General features: G+C 43.9%; 1 protein-coding gene and 1 pseudogene across 2 annotated transcripts in view; one reads left to right on the plus strand and one right to left on the minus strand.

Moving 5' to 3' along the window:
- LOC148032147 (diacylglycerol O-acyltransferase 1-like) overlaps positions 1-21,190 on the plus strand; it is a 219,509-nt gene that overhangs the window by 187,156 nt on the left and 11,163 nt on the right. The window lies entirely within an intron of this gene.
- LOC148032148 (uncharacterized) lies at positions 2,910-19,502 on the minus strand (annotated as a pseudogene).

Below are 21,190 nucleotides of genomic sequence, written 5' to 3' on the forward strand. Positions count from 1 at the left end.
GCATGCAAATTGAAGGCCTGGTGCTTTTCATGAGTCATGGTGCCGATGACAGATAAAGAAGCCCGAGAGAGAGAGAGAGAGAGAGAGAGAGAGATGCTCGACTCTTGAAAGTTGAGTCTTAAAAGTTAAAAGGGAGGGAGACTTGAGAGACTCGAGGGTTGGGGTAAAGTTGAAAGAGCAAGAGTGAGAGAGAGGGGATAGGAGATGAGAATGGCAAATACTTTGATAGGGTGCGTGATAGAGGGGATGGGAGATGAGATTTGAGAATGGCAAATGCTTCGATAGGGTGCGAGAAAGAGAGGATGGGAGGTGAGATTCGAGAATGACAAATCACAAGTCCATTCAAGAATCAAGATCCAAGAGAGGAAGATGAGAATGGTAAGTCGCAAGTGCTTGCTGAATTGGTGTGGAAGCATGGAGGAGAGGAGCACCTTTTGTAGATGAGAGAAGGGTCAAAGTTCAAACAATCAAAGAGGGGTCAACGATCAAAGAGAGGATTGCCAGCTAGAAGGAATCCAAAGAGGGCTGGGGAGGGGAGTGCATGGCTGAAAAAGGGGGTGGGATGAGATCCAAGGCTTCCCACCCTCCAAAAAGTGCCATGCAGGTAGGCGGAGTAAAAGCGGGGGCGCAGGAAACGTGTAATGCGGGACGCAGGATGCGCAGGTGACGTGGCCTAAATAGGTGCAAAAAAACATGCGAATTCATATGGATACGTACCATACAAATATGTCCATACGATGTACAAAGGCAACTATGTGGATGCGGCAACAGTCTGTCTAGTGGTCCTAAGGTGTAGGTGATAGCTTCCATGGCTGTTTGACATGGAAGCAACAATAAATGATTGATTTTCTTCAATTCTTCGTGAAGAAAGTCTGAATTTTCTCTCCTCTCAGTATTCTCTCTTATCTCCTAGCCTTTCTATAGCCTTGCTCTAAAGATTATAGCATTGAGATCACCAAAGGTTGAGAAATTTCAAATTTCTTTGCTGTAATTTGTAGCAGAAATTAAGATTTAGTAGCAGCCTCGGGAAGCATGCCGGAAATTGGAAGCTCCAAGACTTGAATTCAATAGGGATGCAACTGTTTTCAGTCAAATTCAAGTGGAGAGACTAGCAAATTAATGAATTTGGAGGAGCATTTTCCATCTCCATCAAAGTTGGTGAAGGCCAATTGACTGCCCAAATCAAGGGGCAAATCAGATTGAAGACTTACTAGTTATTTTGGACAGGAAGGGAAGTTGAAATACTGAAAGGGATTGGGAATCTTCTTCAATTAAGTTAAAGAAATACCGAAAGGGGTGCCAGTTTTGGGGCCAATAGGGTATCTATTGTCCAAGATTGTGAGTTAATTTACATTTCTTAGTTTTGTAATAAATGTTGTTGATGTAGCTAAGTTATAATTAGGGAATTACCACCCATCCACAAAAGGAAGGCTAGTTTCATGGCTCCTTTGCCGGGACACCATCAAATCCTTTGAATTTGTGGGCCTGTGGCATTTGATTGCAGCTTGAGAATATTGCATTAGTGCTGAAATTACTCTTAGCAGTGAATTACAGCAAGCATGTCTTCATATGATGATATGGGATCAAGTGGAGAGGATGCATCACTCCTTGGTCAGTCACATGGTGAAGGGGGAAATGCAATGACCGATGTTGGGCATGGTTCTCAACATGGACAACAAGTTAAAAATGTGGGAAATGACCCAAATGTTGGTGCTTCAATGCATAAAGAGATTGATGATCAGCAAGGGGTTGAAGAATTTGAGGATAGCTTCAAAGATCGAATGCGTATAGTAGCAAATCTTCTTCTGAATTGGCAAAGGATTCCTAGTTTTCTCAATTCATGAATGCCCCAAGAAAGGACAACAATGGCAAAGAGAAGAAGATACCTTCTAGAGCTTTGGGACAGCCACAAGAACCGAAGGAAATACCTAAGCCTTCTTTGGAAGAGCCCAAAATTCCTAATGAGCACAAATAGTTGGTACTCGTGGGGCAGCAAGTGTAAATGTATAGCCAACTTGGTAGTGTCAATCCATGGGAACATGGGAACAAGGTAATTATGCACATGCAAGCATGGGACAGGAAGGATACTTTGGTAATGATACCATTTTTCATGCTATGGTTGGACATGCACCTCATATGGGAATGTATGGCTCAACTCCCTATGCTATGTAGCAGCCAATGCATGGCTTATAACACCCAATGTATCCAAGTAATGCAAGTGGAATGCCTAATCCCATGCAGGGCAGCATAGGCATGATGCATAGGGCACAAAGCAAACCATATGGATATGTATCTACACCCCCAAGGACGGTTAGAGTGCAAGGATTCGGTGTTGGTCATGTAGAAGCATTTGATAGTGCTGGTTATCATGTAAATACATCAAATGCACCCTTTTTGTAGCAGCCTATTTATGATAACTTGACTCCCACAGGTCCACAAAAGGACTATGATTAAAGTGGCTAAAGTGTAAAGTTTGAGCCTTTCAATGGTGCACAAGAACTGAAAGCACTTGTTTTTATTCAGTAGTTTGATGCAACCTACACTGGAGGCAACTTCACAGAGGCATCTAAGATACAAAAGACAGCCACATTTTTTAAGGGAAATGCATTGCAATGGTGGTCTACACTTCTTATTCAAGGGAAGTCACCTACCATTTAGATCCAGTTCAAGCAAATGTTTGCTTTAAATTGGTTGACATGTACCTTTGAAGTAGACATTATGATAACTTGGAATCAATTCAATTCCAAAGATTGCAAGAACTTGGATCAGTATAATAAGAAGTTTTGGGATGCATTGCTACCGATTACTTCTTATCGCATAATACCCCTCCATGCGCAGGTGAAGTATATTTGTGGTTTGCCAAAGGATATTCGGAATTTTCGCATTAAGTCCACTATTTCCAACATGTCTCAGCTTATAGAAATTGCTATTACAGTTGACACATTGCTGCATGGAAAGGATGCAGGATTCCTAGTGATGCCAAGCCACATGTCACTGAGGCCAAGGTTGAGAGAAAGGGTAAATCTGAAAATAAAACTGAAAATCAGGACAGATCTGAAAATAGGGCTGGAAAGAGAAACAAATCGCAGAGAAAGAGCAGAAGATCAACGGTAAGGTTTCTAGAAGGTACTTGGTAAAGTTTCACAATTATTCACCAATGAAATGCCAAATGGATCGAGAAGGATGACTTGGCAAACCATCCTTGGTTGTTGCAGCTTTACCTTGATACTTTCTAGTTAGAGCGGACTTTAGTTTGGGCTCAATTAGGTTTAGCAGAGCAGGGGTCCAGAGTATTACCTAATGCTCATGAGGGAGCTGACACCTCCGCTCCTCAGTGGTGGTAGACAACTCTAGATGTAGTGGATCTTGGATGTATTCAACATACATTCAGGGTATTATAGCTGACAATATGTTTGCCAGGAGATCATTCAATGTACTAGTCACTATGTTTGGTATGCAGATGGGTACGGTTTTCACTGTAACTCTGAAACTGTACATTTACATTGATTAATGATCATTGGGGACTGATTAACGAATGATGGTTTTCAGTGTATGATCATTAATATTCAGTGGTATTCAGCTGGTTTTGTGGACAGCAGCATATGTTATGATGCCATTGATGGTTTAGCCATGGTTTGTTCTTGGTTTATACTATGCTATGGTTTGGTTTTGCTAGATGAGTTGAGCTCATGATTATGTTGGTTGGTAATTTTCAGCATGTGTTGGACATATGGAATGGTAGAGAAGCAGTGCGTAATGTTGTGTTAACTATGATGCCTTGTGAAAATTGCAGTTCACTGTTTTGCTTTTGATGCATCTGGCGGTGCAATTGAGGATGATTGCAAGGATTTCAAGGGGAGAGGTGGTCATAAGGACATGTATTTTTAAAACCTCACTTAATATGTGGATTAATTTTTAATCACATGTTTAAGCAAATGTTGCACATGTGAGGTGTAACTAGGGTTTGAGTAAATTTATGAGCCCGAGACCTGAGGAAATCACAGGATGTCAAAGGCAAAAGTTGCTATAAGTTATGTTGCACAGGTACTTAAGTGGATTCGGATGCTAGTTGTTGGCCTAGGTTATTCATTTGACCATAAGTATCAATTGGTGACATTAGAGAAGTGGTACCTAACACTAATTTCATGGTCAAAGATGGCACAGAGACACTTGAGAATGGAAGTTGCCTAGCTAATTTGATTATTGGCTAGTCAGATTATTTTTCTGGGTAGCGAAATAATTATTAGATTAATTTTCTGTATTTAAAAACTGAAAAGTAATATTTAATAGATCAGATAATGCTGAAAATTGAACTTGAAGGTTGCCACTTGTCAAAACTTACCCATGCAAGTGGAAAAAACGTTTTTAGAGCTAGTGAAGTCTATCCCAGCCATTGTGAGAGAGGAGGAGGCTGTTAGAGAGCAAGGAGAAGTTTCTAATGTGATTTACAGCTACCAAGGATTAGTCCTACAATATGTCATAGGACTTTGGAGCCTTCTAGGAGAAGGTGACAACAGTTCAAGGTCCTTCTAGTGCAAATGATAGCATATAGGATGAGGCAACAGTCTGGCTAGTGGTCCTAAGCTATAGGTGACAGCTTCCATGGTTGTTTGATAGGGAAGCAATAATAAATGACTGATTTTTTTCAGTTCTTCGTGAGAAAAGCCTAAATTTTCTCTCTCATCTCCTAGCCTTTCTACAACCTTGCTCCAAAGATTACAGCATGAGATCACTAGACACTAAGAAATGTCAGATTTCTTTGCCACAACTTGGAGTAGAAATTAGGGTTTAGCAACAATTTGGGATACGTGCTAGAAATTGGAAGCTCCAAGACTTGGATTCAACAGGACTTAAGCTGTTTCGAGTCAAATTTAAGTGGAGAAATCAACAAATTAATGAATTTGGATTATTGTCTGAAACCAGCATTCCTTCTTGGATAGGGTGGTTTAACCTGATTAAGCACTTAATTACAGCAATCAGCAAATGAACATAAACTGAAATGCTCACTTTACCTTCATAAACTTGAACAGTGGACACCTTGTTGGCCCCAAAACTGGTGCCCCTTTCGGTATTTCTTTAATTTCAATTTCTGATGGATAAATTACAAGCCGAGATTTCATAATCTCCTTGGCTGATTCAAAAGCCCCTTGTTGTTCCAATAATCAGCAAAGCATTCCGGCAAATTTCCCCTTGATTTTCACCCAAGACTTACTCTAATGGAACCCCAACTGGTCAAATGTTGTCCCAAATTCACAATAGATGGGTTGGCATTTGAAATCCTAACAATTCCACGAATTTCCGGTGCTGATTTCAATGTACAATGCCTTTGACTGATGGCACGGGTCCCAAGGTGGTTGCTAAACCCTATTTACTGCTGTAATTTAGGGTTTACAGCAGTAAACTCTCTGTTGTCCACCAAATTTGGTTGTACTCTGCTACCAATGGCTGAGAATTGCTGAGAATTGCTGAGAATGTTTGAGCATAGACTGGAGGAGATGAGAGAATGTTGTAGAAAGAGAGAAAATCGGCTGAAATATATCTTTTGATTCGTAGCTCTGATGACAAATCTGATGGTACCAACAGCTTCAAAAGGGGGGCAAAACACTAGCTCAGCTAGCAAACCCTCCTCTTCTACCGCCGCCTCTCTTGAGGCGGAAGAGAAAATCCTGCTGCCCCTTGTCCTGTCGCGGCGCGGGATCAGTCATCGTCACCTCTTAGAGCCAAATCTGATCACCTCCTCTCCCTCTACCAAGCTCCAAACGGGTGCAATTTAGCTTCCACCACCCTCCAATAGCCTTCTCCCTAGTTGCATGGGAAAGTTTTTCCAAGTGGCAACCTTCCTAATGCATTTTCAGCCATTAAATTAATTTTTCAGAATTAATTAATTTTGAATGTTAACTTCAGCCCTTTTGACCCTGCCCAAAATTAAACATGCCCATCTTTAATGAAATTGGCCAAGTCATCCTCTTCCATCCATTTTGCATCCATTGGTGAATAGTTTTGAAACTTCACCAAATATCTTCTGGAAACATTACCTCTGACCTTCCTTTCCTTATGTGCCAAAATCTGCTTGGGTGCCAAAATCTCATCTAGTTCCTCAACCTCTGGCTGAATTTCAGCAGATGCATCTTCTGGCACATCACCACGAAAAGGTCTCAACAAACTGACATGAAAGGCATTGTGTATCCGTCAATGTGGAGGTAATTTCAGCCGATATGCAATATCGTTGATCTTTTCCAACACTTGAAAGGGCCCATAGTATCTCGTGCTTAACTTTGGATACAACCTCTGTCTTCCCTTCATCTTTTTCAGCCTTACCTTTTCAAAACGCAGCAATACATAATCGCCCACTGCAAACTGCAAAGCACGTCTATGGCGATCAACTACCCGCTTTTGCTTGTCCTATGATCTCTGAAGTACATACTTTATCTTTTCATAGGCTACATCCAAGCTTTCCACAAAGCGATTAGCCTCAAAGATCTTATCCTTAGTGTGCAAAATAGGTGGAACCTTCTTGCCACCCTCAACCACCTCAAATGGAGCCTTGCCAATGGAACTATGTACCGTATTGTTGTATGCAAACTCAACCAATGGCAAATACTGCTCCCACTATGTCTTGTGGTCTGAAACATAGCACCTCAAAAGATCCAATACTGTGGAATTTACTTCCTCTGACTGACCATCTGTCTGCGGTTGGAAGGATGATGAGAATTTTAGCGTGGTACCCATATTCTCAAACAACCCCTTTCAGAATAGATTGGTCATCCGAGGGTCTCAATCACTGATGATCGACTTAGGCATACCATGATACTTGAAAATGTGGTGCATAAATAATCGTGCCATATGATTAGCCTTTTATCTTTTTCCTCACCGGAATGAAATGGGCTTGTTTGCTAAACCTGCAAATAATAGTCCATATCCCATCATTCCCTGTAGGTGTCCTAGGAAGCTCAAAGATAAAGTCCATAGCAATGCTCTACCAAGGCCTATCTGGAATAGGCAAGGGCTGCAATAAGCCCGGCATCTTTTGCCTATCATGCTTTACCTTCTGACATATGATGCATGCCCTAACATACTGCTCTGCATCATGCCTCAAAGCTGGCCAATAAAAGAAATGCTCCACTGCCTTGACTGTGGCATCAATACCTGTGTGTCCTGCATACGGAGGGGCATGACTTTCAATGATCACTCTAGGCCTCAACTACTTTGTGACACACAGTCGTCCATGCATCATCAGAAATCCATCTCTTAGCATAAAATGCTCATGCCTTTGGCCATTGCAAAGCTGATCATAAACATTAGCAAAGTCCGAATCAGCAGCATATTGCTCTTTCATGGCATCCAACTCAATGTGATAAACCATAGTGACGGCTGAAATTTGTGGCTTACGTGATAGTGCATCAACCACAACATTCTTTTTACCATCAATGTCTACAATCTGAAAATGAAACATAGAGAGAAAATTTACCCATCTCATATGCTTCTCTGACAACTTTGTTTGCGTCAGAAAGTACCTCAAAGTCTGATGGTCTGTCTGCACTGTAAAATCAGTCCCCAACAAATAATATTCCACATAGACAGTTCATGAATTACAGCCAAGAGCTCTTTTTTATAAACCTGTAAATTCCTTTCTGCACCGTGGAGAATTCGTCTCTCATAAGCCACAACTCGGCCATCTTGCATAAGGACAGCCCCAATGCTGTTACCACATGCATCACACCGAACCATAAATGACTTCCTTAGATCAGGCAACACAAGCACAGGATCTGAAGTCATATTTTCCTTCAAGTTTTCAAATGCTGAAATTTCCACTGCTCTCCATCTAAACGGCACATCTTTCTTTTACAAAGCATGCAATGGAGATGTGATTTCAGCAAACCCACGTACATACTTCCTATAGTAAAAACATAAACCCAAGAAGCTGCGGATCTCATGAACATTCTTCAAAGCTGGCCATGAACGTATTGCTTCAACCTTAGCAGGGTTTATACGAATACCATCAGCCGATACAATATGTCCCAAGAAGTGGATTTCATGCAAAAAGAATTCACTCTTCTTGTCATTGATAACCAGCATATGCTTACATAGCTCATTGAAAACAATGTCCAAGTGCTTTCTCATGTCATCAAAGAAAGTACCCACAAATGCTCTATATGGCCGAAAGAAGCGATCCATCATCCGATTAAAAGTGGCAGAAGCATTCGTAAGTCCAAAAGGCATGACAAGAAATTCATATAACCCAAAAGATGTCCTGAAAGCTGTCTTAGGCACATCCTCCGGTCTAATGCGTATCTGATGATACCCACTTTTCAAATCTATACGACTGAATATTGCTGCCCCCTGCAATCTATCCATAGCATCATCGATCCGAGGAATCGGAAAGCGGTTCTTTATCGTGATCTTGTTCAGAGCACGATAGTCAATGCACATACGCCATGAACCATCCTTTTTCTGCACCAAAAGCACTGGAGAACAGAAAGGAGATGAGTTGGGCTGAATCAACCCTTTTTCTAACAACTCATTTACTTGACTCATAATCTCCTCCTGTTGGGCTGCACTAACTCTATAGGGTGGTTTATTAGGAGGGCTACTTCCAGGGATAAGGTCTATGCGCCATGATCTTCGGGTCTTTTAGGTGGTAGCTGCCCTGGAAGTGACTGAGAAAAGCAATCAGCATACATTTTCAGAAATGACATGCGATCCTTCTCTAATTTAGACATATTCCCAACATTCTCACTATCATCCTTATCCTTAGCAAAAACTAAATACGCTGAAAGATGATTTTTCATTACTTTAGAAATAGCAGTTGCAGATACAACAGGGATAGATTCCCCTTTCGACTTTACATCAAGTGTGAGTGTCTTTCCCTTATGTTGAATAGTGATCTCTTTTGCATATGAATCAATCACTGCATGCATACGGTGGCACCATGGCATACCAAGCAACACATCACAACCCTCAAGTGGAGCAATGTAAAACTCTTCGTTGTCCACATATCCCTGTATGTGCAATCGAAGCTTTCCAATGAGTGGTGTGACAGGTTCTGCATGACCCTTACATGCCATTCCAACTTCCCCCATGGCTCCCATCTCATCCTCTTTGATGCCTAGACGGGCTGCCATGTCAATAGAGATGAAGTTGGCTCGTGCATCATTATCAAAAAAGATCAATGCATGTTGATCCCTAATTTTGCCCCATGCTCTGCACAACTCAGTAGCATCATCATTGGGCTGACAACATCGAGCACCAATTCCACTGATGTTTTGGGCCTTTTACCCTTAGGATCTCCCTAATTTTCTGAATTTGCAGCTTGTTGCCTATTGGAACAGCTCTTTGCAATATGACCCTCCTGTTCACAAATAAAGCATTTATTTGCAACCATCAATTCCCTACGTTATGCCAATGTCTTCAAGCCCTTTCTTTGTTGTTTTGGCCTCTTTTCAGGCTGATTTTCAGATGTGCCTCTTTTCTCAACCTTAAACAACTTTTTATTCGGCTTCTCCCTGCTCTCTTGGAAGCCCGAATCCTTTCCACGCAGCAAAGTATCGGCTGTAGCAGCAGTCTCTATGAGCTGAGACATGCTAGACACGGTGGATTTTATGCAAAAATCCTTGATTCCTTTGGGCAGCCCACATACATATTTTTCCACTTGCTCATGAAGGGGTACGGCACGATAAGAAGTGACGGGCAGCAATGCATCCCAAAACTTCTTATTGTATTGCTCTAAATCCTTGCATTCCTTTGCATCAAGCTTGTTCCAAGCTGTCATGATGTCCATCTCAAAGGTACTAGTCAACCAATTCAATGCAAACATTTGCTTGAATTGTACCCATGTTGATGGTGCTCTACCTTGCATCAAGAGCGTGGGCCACCACTGCAATGCATTCTCCTTCAAGAAAGTGGTTGCCTTTCGAATCTTAGAGGATTCGGTGAAGTTTCCCCTTGAATAGGCTACATCAAATTGCTGAATGAAGGTTGAAGCTTTCAGCCTATCTTGTGCCCCACTGAAGGACTCAAACTTCACTGCTTTTCCACCCTCGTCATAGTTTTTTGCTTCCCCTTTGGGAGTCAAATTGTCATACACTGGCTGCTGTAAAAAGGGTGCATTTGTTGTATTTACATCATGATCAAGCCCAAATGAAGCATTTGGATGACCAGCATTCATTCCTTGAGCCCCATAAGCATTCAGGGGTGCAGATGCATTGCCAAACATTCCACTTTGTTCCCCAGGCATCAAGCCAATGCTACCATACATAGGGTTTTGTACATTTCCAGCCATACCCGAAAACAATGGGCCTTGCACACCATGCATTGGCTGCTGCATACCATAGGGATTTGTGCCATGCATTCCCGTATGCGGCCCTTGGCCAACCATTGCATGAAAAATCGTGCTACCACCAAAGTATCTTGGCTTCCCCATCATAGCATGCATGCCCGGCTGTCCAAAATCCATTGGATTGGCACTTCCATAATGACCTTGCATTTGCATTCCTTGCCCCATAGGTACCAACTGTTTAGCTTCATTGGCCTCTTTAGGAGCTTCAAGTGAAGGATTTGGCACTACCTTCGATGCATCTTGCTATCCCGAAGGTGTAGAAGTTGACTTCTTCTTCTTGTCCTTGCTGTCCTTCTTCGGAGCATTCAAAAATCAGGTGAACTGAGGATTCTTTGCCAATTCAGCAAAGAGATTTGCTGCTGTCCTCATCTGATTCTTGAACTGGTCATCAAATTCCTCTTCATTTGCTGGTCATCTACCTCATGATGGCTCGAAGGCCCTGCATCTTGCCCAACAGCAACATTTTCAGCTTGTTGTCCATCATGAGAGCCTTGTCCAAGATTAGGCATTGCATTTTTTTCATTCCCATGAGAATGTCCATATTGAGAGGCATCATCACTGCTTAATTCCATCTCACTGTATGAAGACATGTTGTTGTAATTTCTCAGCTGAGCACAAAAATCAGCACTAGCACAAAGCTTTGGCTTGTAATCAGGTGCCTCGGGCTCACCAAATCAGGAGATTGAGTGATTGTCCTAGCAATGGAACCATGAAACCAGCCTTCCTTCTCGGATAGGGTGGTTTAACCTGATTAAGCACTTAATTACAGCAATCAGCAAATGAACATAAACTGAAATGCTCACTTTACCTTCATAAACTTGGACAGTGGACACCCTGTTGGCCCCAAAACTGACGCCCCTTTCGATATTTCTTTAATTTCAATTTCTGATGGATAAATTACAAGCCGAGATTTCACGATCTCCTTGGCTGATTTAAAAGCCCTTGTTGTTCCAATAGTCAGCAAAGCATTCGGGCAAATTGCCCCTTGATTTTCACCCAGGACTTGCTCTAATGGAACCCCAACTGGTCAAATGCTGTCCCAAATTCACAATAGATGGGCTAGCATCTGAAATCCTCACAATTCCACGAATTTCCGGTGCTGATTTCAGTGTACAATGCCTTTGACTAATGGCACGGGTCCCAAGGTGGCTGCTAAATCCTAATTACTGCTGTAATTTAGGATTTACAGCAATAAACTCTCTGTTGTCCACCAAATTTGGCTGTACTCTGCTACCAATGGCTGAGAATTGCTGAGAATGCTGTAGAAAGAGAGAAAATCAGCTAAAATGTATCTTTTTTTATGGCACCAACAACTTCAAAAGAGGTGTAAAATATGCCCTCCTTTTCTACCGCCGCCTCTCTTGAGGCGGAAGAGAAAATCTTGCTGTCCCCCTGTCCTGTCGTGGTGCGCGATCAGTCATCGTCGCCTCTCAGAATCAAATCTTATCACCTCCTCTCCCTCTACCAAGCTCTGAACGGCTACAATTCAGCTTTCACCACCCTTCAACAGCCTTCTCCCTAGTTGCATGGGAAAGTTTTTCCAAGTGGCAGCCTTCCTAATGCATTTTCAGCCATTAAATTAAATTTTCAGAATTAATTAATTTTGAATGTTAATTTCAGCCCTTTTGACCCTGCCCAAAATTAAACATGCCTATCTTTAATGAAATTGGCTAGGCCATTTGCAACTTGGAGTGGTTTCCAACCTCTGTTGACCCTTAGACTAGCATTAATTAATTAATTAATGCTAGTCTCTAGTGTCACCACTGACACTTAATGGCCAAACAATTGTCCTAGGATCCAACTTGGCACCAACTGACCACCAAAACCCAGTTGGCATAACTTAACACAACTTTTGTCTCTAACACCCACTGTATCCTCGGGGTCCTTGGCCTGTTCCCATGAAATAATTGCCATGTGCATCACATGTGCTAAACAACCTTGCACATTTGATTAATAACTTAATCAAATGTTACTAGCAAGATTAAAGCATCTCAAAATTTCACGTCCCCGTGACATTGTGCATCTCCATCAAAGCAGGTGAAGGCCAATTGATTACCGGAATCAATGGTCAAATCGGATTGAAGTCTTGCTGGTAATTTTCAACAGCAAGGGAAGTTGGAATACCGAAAAAGATTGGGAAAATCCCATTGTATATCAATTTTTTCTTCAATTAAATTAAAGAAATATCGAAAGGAATGCCAGTTTTTGGGGCCAACAAGTTGTCCATTGTCCAAGATTGTGAGTTAATTTGCATTTCTTAGTTTTGTAATAAATGTTATCGCTATAACTAAGTTGTAATCAGAAAATTACCACCCATCTAGGGAAGGAAGATTGGTTTCACTCCCTTTTATAGGTTATTACATATGAGTAATTGTGAGAGGTCCACCATGGGCCTTCTTGTTCACTTCTTTAGAGCCGTATTGGTGGAGGCATATACTTGCACAATGATAAGAGAGACACAACATGCACATATTCTAGAGATAACAAAGAGAAAATGGGCATGGATTCATAAGCCCATCCATGGTTTTCCAGTATTGGTAGGTTCAGCCTACAAGTCATCAGTGGTTATGGACAATAAAGAGCTCCGTTTAATCCAGCTTGCATATTTGACTCGTGTGGCTCTCGTAGATGACCACAATGTAGTGTTGGAAGAGCTAGGGTGCTATACAAATCAGAGAGGGCAAGTGGATTTTGCTTCCCCCACTTGTTGGAGAAAAGAGTTACTTGTGAAGCCTTTATTTTGGTGGCAAAAACTTGAATATATGCTAGAGACCCTTAAGCCCTTAGCCTTTGGAGTCCTTAGGATTTCTCTTTGGTGCATGTGAGAAATTGAAGTATCTATTCTCTCATTCACACGAAGATTTACAATTAGCTTAGCACACATCAATTAGAGCAGCTAGTCTATTGCTACACTAACTTATGTATGATGAGGGCTATGATGAGCATGGGTAGTCCAAAGCAGGTAAATACTGAACCATAAAATTTAAAATTAAAGTTTATACATTACAATTTAGACTTTAGCATTTACAATCTTATGTGCATTGTGTAGGTGAATGTTGATACATTCAAGTTGACGTGTGACACTCTTTTGAGTGTACCTCAAGAGGTGGATGAGGAGGAGGAGATGATCTTCACAGAGCTCTAGACAGAGCTTATAGCAGCAAAGACTCATAACACTCACAATCAGCATGCCCGTGGGTGAGGAGTTCAAGTAGGTGGCAATAGGAGCATGGTCATTCAGTGCCCTCCAACATCGAGCATGGGTGGTTTGAGTGACTTGCAAATATATGTGAGGCGAGGCTTTAGTAGCTTCCATCCTGTGCCTCATGATGACATCTCCCCTTGTCTACACAACCGGCACCTAGGGAGCCATCATTTGATGATGATGGTAACCTTATTATTCAACAGCAATTTTTGCAATTGCTCTTCACCCCAAGCTGAAAATGGCTGAGAACTGTTGAGGGATTGATGGAAGATGAGAGATATTGTAAAGAGAGATATTTCTTGATTTTGTCACCAAAATGTGTTCGAGTTAGCTGCTTCCCTGATCAGGGACAGCAAAAATGCTGTTGTGGAGGTTCCAAAAGGTTGTTGCCAGCCCCAAAATGCTCTTGCCTGATGCTGATCACCCTCTAGCAGCAATCGGCTGCTGTGGATGACCCTGTGGCTGGCCAGAAACGGCTTTCTCCTGCTGGTTCTTGCTGTGGCAGCACTCACTCTCTCTTTTCTTTTCGTAAAAGGTAATTGTATTAATTACGAAAAAAGGTACAAGTTTACATGATTATAAAATACACGAGGGCCCTAAGCCAACGTGTGTAAAAACCCAATACTAGGCTACGAAAAAGTTACACAAGTCATGGCAAAGACCCAGAGGAAATTGCCATATGCCAGGGAAGTAGGTCCTCCCGAGGGAGCAAGTCCGAATGCCAATGCAAAAGACCTTTAAGCCGGGCAAGGTGTCTCGGTACATTAGATGCCGAATCAAAAAGAAAGGCATTCCGAGTGGTCCAAGTGTGCCAGCATCCCCAGTATCTGAAGAAGTGGAATAAGATCTTCATATGCAATTGGGGCGGTGTGGGTATTTTGGGCGCACAAAAACCCAATCAAAAGGAGTTAGTGAGGATCCCACCACTGCGCGCCAAACCTGTGACAAGAACGACCAGATATTCTTGGCGAGCGGGCAAGAAATAAATTGATGTCGGGCCGATTCTGCAGTAGTGGTACAGAAGAAACAATTGCCGTTCGAGATGCGACGCTTGGAAAGGGCTGAAGCAAGAGGGAGACCACCAATCATGACGTGCCAAAGAAAGACCTTACATTTGAAAGGGGTCTTATTCAACCAGCCTTCCATCACAGTTGCCTTCCACCATGACTCAGATTTCCGCAATCCCCACACAGTATTAGCTTTCACAACCAGCCAATGGTGATCTTTAATCAGAAGATGATACACCTGATTAGCAGAAGCCTTTTCCAGACTCAAGCGGCCTGCAAGGTCCCAGTCCTGCCAAGGACGATCCACAGCGATGGCAGGAAAGGGTTGCCTGCCCTGAAGCACCGACAGAAGCTTGTCCCACAAATCACGATATCCGCGCGGGATTTTGAAAAGTCTCCTGGCAGTACGAAAGGATGCAAAGACATTGCGACTGGCAAGGGTGGCATCCGCAACTGAAGTCACACCCAAACGGGCCATGCGGTTAAATCTTGGTCTGAGCTCATGTTTGGCTTCCCATGAAAGTAATCTGGAGACTGCCAACAATTCCAGTTGAAAGGAGTTAGCATGCACGCGATCCCCCACTGGCTGCCAATGCGCCTTTTGGAGCACCACTTTCCAAGAGCCAACCAAATGCAGTAACAAAGAGGAGGCGGGACTGGAAAACCGAGAGTGTGCATTAAGGACATGCCACCAAGAGCATCGAAGTCGTGTATTACCATGCCGGAGCCCGCTGTCCTCAAGAAAATAACGGGCTATAATGGTCCATGGGTGATGATCCACACACAGCGCGCGAAAAAGAGACCAACGAAGAGCCTGCATATGAGTTTCAGCATCCAAAATAGCCCCCCCACCCAAGCGTTTGGGGGTGCATGTATGTAACCATGAAATCCACGAAATACCTGCGTGCAAAGAATCCTCCTTCCATAACATGAAACCAATGGGGCGAGTGAGAGTCTTCAAAGTAGTAGGCATCCATGGCAGCAATGGTAAGAAGTATGTGAGCATCGGCAGCATAATTGTCTGCGCCACTTTGAGGCGGACATGGAATGGCCACGCTTGCGACTTCCAATACATAAACTTAGGTGTCAATTTCTGTGAAATCCACTCCAGCAGTTCCTTTGGCCGAACATCAACCCCCAATGGATATCCAAGATGCCTGACAATGGAGCCACGGGGAACAACTTGACCTTCCCAGCCCAATGATTATAAATCAGACTTCATGCAACTGAGAATGGCTGATTTGAAGGCATTGATGCGAAGACCAGAAGCATGACCAAAGAGCGTCCAAACATCTAATGCCTTGCGAATGTTGTCCTTGTCTGCACGCAAAATCATAAAGCTATCATCAGCCAGTGATTGGCTAATGAAGTGTTGTCCCAAAGGAAGCGACAATCCGGCCAGCTGAGCAGAAGCTGCCATTGAAGATAACATTGAAAGAACCGGGTGGGTTGCCAGGGCAAAGAAGAGAGGACTCAAAGGGCAACCCTGTCTCACTGAGCGTGCAAGGACAAATGGCTTTGTAACCCCACCATTGAGCATGACGCGCAAAGAAGCCACAACACTAATGGTGTAGATCAATCGGGACATCCGAGGACCAAAACCCATAGCGGACATAAGTTCTGCAATGAAAGACTAGTCCAAATAGTCAAAAGCCTTTTCCAGATCCAGTTGAATCAATACCACTTCTTGACTGGAGTGCCTCGCATAGTCAATAGCCATTTGCACATTCAAAATATTATACAAAATGTTGCGGCCCTTAATGAAACCGTATTGAAGAGGATGCACAATAGCTGGAAGGTGCTTGTGAAGCCGATTCGCTAGCACTTTGGAAAAGATTTTGTACATCGAACCCATCAAAGAAATTGGCCTCCAGTGTTGCAACCTTGACGGCGAAGGAACCTTTGGAAGCAACTTGATAAGGCCTTCTTCTCATGAGGAAGGCATCACCCCTGTTTCCCAAACCTGCTGAAACAAAGCCACCAATGGCTTCACCAGTTGGGTGGTGAAGTTCTCAAAGAATTCATTGGTGAGACCATCCCACCCAGGGCTTTTATCCTTAGGCAGGTGTAACAAAACATCCATAACCTTCTCCTCAACAATATCTGCCTCCAACGTTGCTTGCATATCAAGTGGAACCTGCTGGCGGACCAAATCATAGAAGACGGAATGTGCATGCGTAACCTGGTTAGAAGGCGACGGAGAAGAACCCAAAAGATCCTGAAAGTAATTCCTGGACATATTGACAATGGTCTGCGGATCAGTAACCATGCGACCTTCTGAATCCTGGAGTCTAGTCATATTTTCTTGAGCAGGAGAAGCATGCAATGCGCGAAAGAACTTATGAGTCTGACAAGCACTATCTTGCAATGTGTCGGTGAAGTTGTGCATTTTGGCCTGCTGATAAGATTTTAACTGAAATACTTGAATAAGATCAGTCAAACGCATTGCCAGTGACAGCAGAAATTCATCATCTGGGGTGTCCACCAGCAGCGCAGCGCCAGTAAGTTCTCTGCTGCATGTCGGCGCCGGCGAGAAATAGAGGCATGATGGATCCCATACTGCCGAGCAACCCGCTGCACATTGGAGAGCAGCCGTGCAAAAGAAGCCAAGCCCTCAGCGGCGAAGCCCAATAGAAATCTCTCAATTAATTACTGCATATAGCCTTGAAAGATTGGATGCTGCAAATAGGACGAGTTGAAACGTAACGGGAGTCTTTCTAGCCACTGCATAAAAGGTGCAATAGGTTGCGCAAGCATCTCAAGCTGGAGAGGGAAATGGTCCGACAAGGCATATTGCTGCAAGACTTTCATTTCCAGCATCTCGGGAAGAAAATCATCCCCCTGCATGATATACATTCGGTTCAACCACGACCAGGTAGTTGCTTATTGAGCGGAATGAAAAGTAAACCCTGAGGAAGAAGGGTGGAGCCAGGACCAGAGATCTTGCTTAAGTGTGTGAAGAGCAAAGTCATTCCACACCCGACTTTCCGGAGCATCCATTACCGAATGCCCTGAAGTGGATTGAGAAGAGTCAACACACATATTGAAATCCCCCATCAAAAAACCCCTTCTGCCAAATGACATGGAGCTCTGCAAAGTCTTCCAAAGATCCCGTCTAGATGCAGGGTCATTCGGAGCATAGAGGCCCAGCAACCATAAGATCTCTCCTTCAAATAAAACTTCTATTACCACAAAGCGGCCCTGTACATCATTTTTTATAAGAACAGGCTAATATTTCTCATGAACAATAATAAGCACGCCAGAATAGTGCATAGCATGTGTCCCTGCATAAAACAGGTGAAACCCATGGCAATCCACAACTTTTCCTACTTCACCGTGACTCTTGTGCTCAACCGCACAGAAGACATCCCACTGGTTCTCATGCAAGACAGTCCACTTGGCATATTGCTTATGACGAGAACAAATGCCTCGCACATTCCACGTGGCTATTTTCATATATGTTCAAAAAAGAGGATCAGGAACGAGACACCTGTTGCCTCGATTTCACCTTTTCCACGAGAACGTCCAGGACACCATCCAGAAAGTCGGCTAACACTGCAAAAGAATTCTGGCGGCCCGCTTTAGAGGTAAAGGGAATATCCACTGCCTTGGAAGTGGAACGGGGATAACGACGATCCCAGGGTGTAATCACATTACCTCTAGTATCAAAGGCTAGCTTCGCAAGTGGGCCCTTTGGACCTTCTGTATATACTTTCCTTGTAGACTGATGACGGGGGGTAGAAGGAAGCATAGAACGCGCAGCATGCTCTGAAGAGAACATTTCTTTCCTGCGCATATACGTGCGCACGGGATCCTGTGAAACTGTAGGTCCAGAATCCGTCGGGCCTGCATCCAACTTTTTCCCTTTTTTAGGACGTGCCTCTTGCCAGATATTACTACAGGAATCCAAACCCCCAACCTATTGTTTACCTTTATCCAAAACATTAGGTGGCTGGGGGGCCTTCTATGCCGGAGCATCAAGCTCCATGTCATCCATAGGCATCACAACATGCGCATCATCCGAAGACTGGTGCCGCTCTGGGCATTCAGCCATAAAATGCCCCAGTTTGCCACAAGAGAAGCAGTGGCCTGCAAAGTTGCCCCATTTCAAGAGAAAGTGCAAAGGATGCATGCCCGAGCAGTTGAGGTGAAGCCACGCAGGCCTTTTCCTGGCCGTGTCCCATAACATACATAAACAGTTTCAATTCATGGCTCTTAGGCTTTGGGGAACCAGCACCATTCCCACAACTGCCATCGCATCCTTTAACAATGGCCAATAGGCCGCCGGACAATTTTCCACTTCCACCCACACCGGGCATTCACGTTGGAGCAGGCGCTGAAAGTCTGCCATAGGGCGCCATGGCACCACATGGACCAAACGGCGATCAATGAATAATGGCAATTTGGACAGGAGCTCAGCTCGATGCTTCTCTGATTTCAGCAACACCTCATAAAATCCGCGGGGTCCAAGAAAGATCTCCTCAACACACTCCCCTTGTAATACATGGTGCAACCACTGACGGATATGGGAAAGCACTGGGATCCTGCCAGTGAAGAAGAGTATGACCGCACAGTCATAGAACACTGAAAAGGATCACAAAACAATTTTCGGGTCCACAGTGGCTTCCAGCACTTCATCAGTTCCCGATTCAGAAAAAGCTTCATGATTATGTTGAATATAATCGCCAAGCTGAGTATTCGCAAATTCCAGCAAATGCTCCCAGTCAATCTCCTGCGAATCCACAGAATCAGAGGCAACCTGCTCATAGGAACGTTCTTGAGGACCCATTGTCTCGTCGGAAGTATGCTTGGAGCGTTTGCCCGCAGGCGGCAGGTCAGAACCAGAAGGTAATTCCTCCATGCAAGGGACCATCTCGTCCGTCTCCTCTGTATCAGAATCCGGACCAAGGGCGGCCACCGTCTGGTCTATAAAAGCCAGATCCAGCCCAGCCATACTTCTGTCCTCTTTCTCTGTTTCTCACTCTCTTGCTCGCTCACTAGCGCTCACACGCACTCTCGGTCTCTCGCTCTCTGTCTTTATACAGAACAATGGGTACTCCGGCCGAGACGCTGCCTCCCTGCCAACTGTCTGACTTAGGGTTTTACCGCAGCTGAGCGCCTCAGCAGAAAAGGACCAGCAGGACGAATGGGCAGAAGACAGGGCGTGTGGGCAGCTCACTTGGGCGGAAGACAGGGCAGGACAGGGCGAGGCTCTCTCTTGCTCTCGTTTTTCCTGCACACAGGGCCGAGGCGAACCTGCACATCCCGGCGGGAAAGCCTGAGGCTACACACAGGCAGGGAAGCGTGCCCGCAAACAGGTGTGCTCCAAGGCAGACAGGCGCAGAGGTCGAGGCTACACACAAGCAGGAAAGCGTGCCCGCAAATGGGTGTGCTCCAGGGCAGATAGGTGCAGAGGTCGCAGACGTCAGCGATGGGGCGGGACGACAGCGGGACGGGACGGGACGGCCGCGAGCCAAGGGGCACGGGTGTGAATAGGCGCGGAGCAGGGCGAACAGGCGCAGCGCCCGCGGACGACAGCGGGGTGGGTCAGCACTCACTCTCTTTTTTTTTTTTTTCGTAAAAGGTAATTGTATTAATTACGAAAAAAGTACAAGCACTCTCTCTCTCTCTCTCTCTCTCTCTCTCTCTCTCTCTCTCTCTTCCCCCAAAACAAAAAACCATGCACTAGCTGGTTGGAATGACCCTAAGCTAGCCCTCAAACATCTCTCTCCTTGTTTGCACGGGTGATTTTAACAAGTGACTACTTCTTGGCTGCCTTCTAATTGTAATTGCCAGCTTTAATCATTTGACTTTGCCCAACAATTGGCTAGTGCCCATTCACAATGGGGCATTTCATGGTCCCAATTGCCTAAACTGACACTAAGTGACCACAAGTACCTATTGGACATAACTTTGTACAACTTTTGCCAATGCCACCCATTGTTTACTTGGGTTACATAGATTGTCACCGTGACTTAATTGACTTGCACTTCACATGTGCACCTCACACACTCGCAACTTAATAAACCTAAAGCTAAGTATTCAAAATACATGTCCTTGTTGACGACAATGATTTTCAAGAGAATGTCATGCTATGGGACCATTATGACACTTTGGCTTATGTAGTGTTCTTCTGGTGCATCATATTGACATGTGGGATATCTCCAAGGGTGTAGCTCATGTACAAATCTCTATACACCATGTTGGTTGTTACTCTTAATGATCAACTCTATAGTCTAGACCATTCGAAGGGGCAAATTTATGTAGAATATCCTTTTTCGAGTGATGAAGGATACTGGTTCATTTTTGGAGTGTATCAACTACTCTTCCGAAAGCTCATTTGGTTGGGATTGTTCTCTACAAGCTCCTTCTGAGTATGATGTTGTATAGTGGTTCTCAAATTTTGGAATTGGTGTGCCTTCAGGCTCAAGATGGGAGTTTTTGATAGCCAGCTGGCTTCGCTCTTAGTTGGTCTCACATGGTGGATCCCTTTGCCAAGATGGTTGAAGGCGGAGAATCCATGGTCATGGTGTACTTTTGTAAAGCTATTCATATAGGCAAAGAGATTCCATTGTTTCTACTTTCTTTGATAAGGATTCGAGTACAATGGAATTGACACCAACATCTCCTCCAAGGCACATA

The sequence above is a fragment of the Lygodium microphyllum genome, chromosome 8, assembly GCF_053477565.2.
Source record: "Lygodium microphyllum isolate KBCC chromosome 8, Lygodium_microphyllum_v1.1.10, whole genome shotgun sequence".
Lineage (NCBI taxonomy): Eukaryota > Viridiplantae > Streptophyta > Polypodiopsida > Schizaeales > Lygodiaceae > Lygodium > Lygodium microphyllum.